Source organism: Zophobas morio, unplaced genomic scaffold, assembly GCF_036711695.1.
Source record: "Zophobas morio isolate AGI-343-1 ecotype UQ-CSIRO unplaced genomic scaffold, CSIRO_AGI_Zmor_V1 ptg000024l, whole genome shotgun sequence".
In the NCBI taxonomy this organism is placed as follows: Eukaryota; Metazoa; Arthropoda; class Insecta; order Coleoptera; family Tenebrionidae; genus Zophobas; species Zophobas morio.
In genome coordinates this window covers 11,760,503-11,766,502 of record NW_026972129.1, presented here as the reverse complement: position 1 = coordinate 11,766,502, position 6,000 = coordinate 11,760,503, and positions in this window count along the sequence as shown.

Here is a 6,000-nt window from a genome sequence, read left to right as displayed (position 1 = left end):
TATTTGTGGTTTATCAATGCACTCATAGTTTTTAGAATTACTCGTTATATACGTATTGTATAACATATATAGGGTGCCTCAAAAAAATTAATGAATTAGGCAATTTATTTTATTGATTAAACCAAAAACGATTCACCCCATTTTCCCGAAAATATGGAAATTAGTACTTTGCTGCATCTATCCAAATTGCTATACCTATCCTTAAAAAAATTGATGATGTTATCACTAAATTTTATAATGGAAAAACTCCCTTGAAAAAAAAGCGTAGCACGCTTCTTTACCGTTACTTTAATATTACATACATAACTTTATTCTAACTTAATAGGGTTTTCATAAAAAATAAATTTCACAAAACCAAATTTTGACATTTTTCGAAAAAGCTGGATACAATTTACTGTACCTCAGGGGCGAGGGAAGTTCCACTGAAGTAACCTTAGAACATTTTTTTGAAAATGTTAAACTAACCACCTACTAATATTACGCGAGAGCAAGGAAGTGTGGAAAGGATTAGTTTGAAAATTTGTGTTGTATAAGAACTTGTTTCTTAAAAATTTTAAATAAACTTAATCTCAAAAATGTATGTCCACGACATCTTCAGAACTAGTTGTCAAACAATATTTACACAAAAGACTGAACCTCTGCTGCCAACAGAAATTTGTTCCCGCAGAGGAACGTGGCTAGGTTTTGAAAATATTTTTAGATGTATTTTTGTTAAAATTATACATTTATACAAGGGTAAAAACTCAACACGCATTCATAAACCACAAGTGCAGAAGTATTTTATTTTATATATTTAAATAACATTTAGTACTGTAAATTTTGGAGATGACCATTGGTAGTGGAGATGATAAGACAAATTTTGGTTAGCGTTTTAGCATCTTCACAATATTCCTAACATACATATAAATTATAAAAATTGACACAAACGAAAGACGATGGACAGACGGAAGCGCGAGACCTACTTTATCGTACACTAGGTGTCATTAAACGTCGAGAAAACATGAAGGTAGCGATTCGTGGGATTACGCTCAGAAAGTAAAACGCGCACTGACAGAAAATGAATGGACTCGGTCAAGAAAGATCTGAAGTTACTAGGGGTACAAAACTGGAAAACTCTTGCACAGGACATGAAGAAATAGAAGGTTACTATAGAAGCCTTGGCTCTTTAAGGCCTGTCGTGGTATTTTATACATATAATTTTAAGTGTTAGATGGTATTATGAATAAATAATAATAATGATTGTAAAATAATCAACAATCAAACAACACTCAACAAGAATATTAGTGAATTAAACAAATCTCTTTAAAAAATTGTCTAATTAACCAGTAAACTTAAGTCATTTTATACTTTTTTAACAGTTTGACTAGCATCACAATTTAATGTCAGGATAATATAAATTCTTATTATAATGTTATTATTCATATTTACTGGAATATCATTTTAAGACCAAATATAGTGATAACGTCTCTAAATGTAGATACAAATGCAATAATCAGTGCAATAAAAAGTTTTCAACAGTGCTAGGAATTTAGGCATAATTACAGACAGAAATTTGTCTCAAAAAGTCGTATATACGGTATAGTAAAGAAAAAATCGTTCTTACTATTCTCTCAAACTGCCACATTCAATTTTTTTTATTTTTGACGTACATCTCGAGCCCTTAGTATTTTCTTTTGTGAAATATTATCTTCTTACATACTATCCATGTCTTAGTTATTTAACCAAAAGCAGATCTCAGTTAATTCAAAATAATTACTACAGATATACTTATTTACGGAATTTCTGAGATGTGATCGCTAATTACCTAGTATTAAACAATTAAGTTGATCGAATATAAAATGCTTGGATATCATTTGTTATTCATGATTTGTTGTAATGTAATTCTCATTTCTGTTGAGAAATAATTTTAATTAAAAAAAAAATATTCACAATTTCACCACTGATTTTAAGTACCTATCTAGATAAGTTATTTATGCCCAAATCTTCTTCAACAATATTTCTATGAACATTCTCTTACACCATTGCCAAACTGCCATTTTCATTTATTTCTTTTTTTACTTAGATTAAAGGTGCATAAATTTCGGGAAAAATAGGAATTATCTAACTAATTTTTAACTATTTTTTTTTTTTTAAATGAAATGTTTAATTTCTATATGTATATACATACTTTGAATGGGTATTTCATTTGGTTAGAATGTCGGATACCAGTATAACAATCAGTCAAGATTATGTTTTCTTTTTGTATTGGTTAGTTGGAGCAGCTTCGAATTTTTAATTTGTATTTGAATAGAAGTTCATTGCTCAGAAAACACAGAAACGAGAAAGAAAAATCTTTTACAAAAAAACAGAATAACCAGGCATCAGAAAACGAACGGTTAAAAATATTTTTTAAATAACTAACGTCCCGTAAAAATGTATCTAAAATTCTGACCTTTGTGGATTCTTTTTCTGCTACAGTTTAGCGAGTCCCCTCGTCTTCACACAAGAACCCACTAGAACAAAAAACATAATAATGATTACTACACAAACAATATTAACATTAAAATTAACATGAACTGAAATGACTTTTAACAAAGTATTACAAATTATGAATACATGTTTTCTAAATTTTGGCTTTTTAATAAAGAAAAATTGCCAAACTTGGTTTCTTCTGAAGCACAAACAATTTTTTATGCATGTTAAAGGGTATTCTTAGAAACAATTTTTTTTCTAAGCACAAACACATTTACTTTTGATACAGACAATGTAAAACTAATAATGGTAACACTGTGTTTTCAAAATTTTGAGAAAATTAGTCAAACTATTATTAATAAAATTCATTTATCCATCAATTATTTTTACTGCGATGTCCCCTAGGTATCACAAGTCATAAAAATATAACTACGTTACCACAATACTTACAAACGCGAGGGATGCATTTTAATAAATATTTATTATTTTACTAATTACTAGACAAATTTTTCAACTACGCTGTCAATGTTCTAAACGGAATAAATACATTAATCTTAACCGTTGTTCTGTAAACATAAATCGGTGTTCACCACCCAAATGTTAAAGCAAATTGTAAAATTTCATTGTACAAATATGATAAAGAAGCATGTCACAATTTTGATATGATATTATCAAATCTTTAAAAAAATATAGTATTTGGAGAAACTCATTTTCTACATATATTAAAAATTACTTTTAGGATAATTTTACATCTATTCAATTCATATATTATTTGTCCTTATCGCCCAATTACAAGTAGGAGCGTATTTTCAAGTATTATAAAATTTAGAAAGAAAATGATAATTGTAATGGGTAATTGTAGTTTTTTGCGCTAGAGCACTATTTAACATAATCAAAAAATTATTGAAAAAAAAATTATAAAAATATAAAAATAAAATTAATTAGGTAATATAAAAAGTATAAGTTAATAGAATGGCACCGTGAATGTTGAATGTTAATTGGATCACATCTGGACACAATAAAACTCGGTTTTCCCACATTTTAAATTTGATGCCACGAAATACATCAACCGAATGTGGTGCTCGTTTAAAAGATTCATTGCTGTAATCTTAAATTAACAATTTTAACTTAAATTTTTTTACTAGTAACTAGAAGTGTTTTTTATTTGATCATTCGTTATGTTTACAATATACCTAAAATTTAATAGAAGACAGCTGAAAACGTGGAAACGTCAATTATTCACACCTCAGTATGTATTTATAAAACACATGCGTTTTCGTTGCGTTTTCTTTAATCAAAAAAGCAACACCAACTTGATGGCTTTTTCAAATGAACACCCCTCACAACGAATGATAAATCGGTAAACAAAGGCACATTTACCCTTTAAATCCAGATTGCCTTTCTTTCCGCGCCAACCTCTGGAAAGTCTTGTTGTACACAACACTTTTACTTTAGTACAAAAATAAATTATTAAATTTTATTTTTAATAAAAATAAAACATTTGAACTAGGCAGTCTACGGACCAAACGAACACACGCACATATCAGGGTCGAAAATGTATTGACCTAAAAGACATTAAACTTCTTTGCATAACGGGAAGTAGCAAAAAATTTCAATGCGTTGCTTATCGGAGACTTTTTTCTGGAACGACGTATCGCATTATTTGTAAACAGAACGAAATTCTCAGTGAGTGATTTTAAAACTACGAAGGTTACAACTTTTTTTAATCAAATAAAACACGAATGCTTTAATTCTGCGAAAATTTTGGGAACAACTATTACTGCTTATGTTACACTGTACCTAAACATCAATATTAAATGTTAATACATTTGTTCTCGTTTAAAAGTCGATGACGTTACCATAAAACATTCCTAAATTTTTAGTTACGTTAAATTAGCAGTATGGTAAGCAGAATAGCTTTCATTATTTCACTATACAGGGTGATTCAGAGCCCTACTGTATAATTTTAATAGCAAATTATATGACCAAAAAAAATGATGCTAATGAGAGCACGGTCAATTTTTCAAAATATACTTATGAGAATATCTTAAAATTTCTTGGATGATAAAAATTACTTTTGATTATTATTTAAAAAAAAATGTTTTTGTAATATCTTGGCAGCAGTTCATTCAATTTTCAGAGGTTACGAAAGAAATGCGTATTAATGGCATTTTCAAGGCAACTCAGCAACAAAAATTAAGAATACCATGTGTTTTTAAGGTATTCAAGCAATTTTTTGCTAATGAAATGAACGATGGTGAAAAGTAGTTTTGATAATGCAGCAAATTAAAATTTCTATGAATGCTCTATTTTTAAGATATGATAATAATTGTATTAGAACTTTTTACTTATTTGTAAACTTTTAAAACTATGCAGTAGTGCTATGAAACAGCCTGTACATTTATTATTAAATTATATATCTAGATTTTGAAGTTGCTCCCCAAAATTTGTTGCCCTATGTCAAACATCATAACATAACATTGCGCATGTAATCATAAACATTTAAGTGTTACATTTAGTAGATTGATAATGACAATGATGACAGAAATCACGTTAAATTTACCCTACATTGTCATTAAAAAAGTGACATTGACCATAAATCTCAGAAAATAAGTAGTTAGAGTGACAATTTTAAAAAGTTTGTTATTAAGGACTTTCAAGTGTACAACATTTGCGCAAAAATTTAGACAATTATAATACCTAATCGGTTAAGGCGACTCTTTATCCGGAACACTATTCAATTTAACGCTGTAACATGTGATGAGAAAAATAAAGAAAAGTAATCTCAGAACAGGAAATTACTTTTAGCGTATGCAAATGATATCATTATAATAATAACTAAGAAAAAAGAAAGAATGAAAAAATGTTAAAAGAAATAACAGAGGAAGGACAAAAATTGGTTCCAAAAATAAACGAAAACAAAACCAAAATAATGGGGGTTGGAAAAACAGCAGGAAATATAAACATAAGAATTAATAACATCAACTCGAAGTAGTAAGTCAATTCAGGTATCTGGGAACATATTAGAGAGTAACGGAATGAGAAGCTCAGAGATTAAAGGAAAAATAATATCAGAAAAACAGAGCATTCTATGCAAACCGAAAAATATTAAATAGCAAAAACTGACAATGAACATAAAATGAAAATCTATAAAAGCATGATAAGACCTACACCATGACAATGACGAAAAAAGGTGATGAAGAAAAAAAAAGAACGATGGATAAAATTTAATTTTATAATTTTTCGAAAAATTTGTACTTCAGGGGAGAGGAAAATTCTGTAAATAACTTTAGACCAATTTTTTTTCAAATACAGCTATCTTCAATAAACGTCAAATAATACACTTTGCGTTCCCTACAGATTGTTCTTCCATTGGTCGATATAAATCTAACAATTATTTCTAATATTTTTGCAGCAAAACGGTAGCTGAAGCTTGCAAATAATTTTGTCAGTTAGAAATTTCAAGCATTTTACTATTATACCACTAGAATTAAATAAATGACCAAAACAAAATTTTTATTTAAAAACTATATGTCTTTTCTGTTTAAA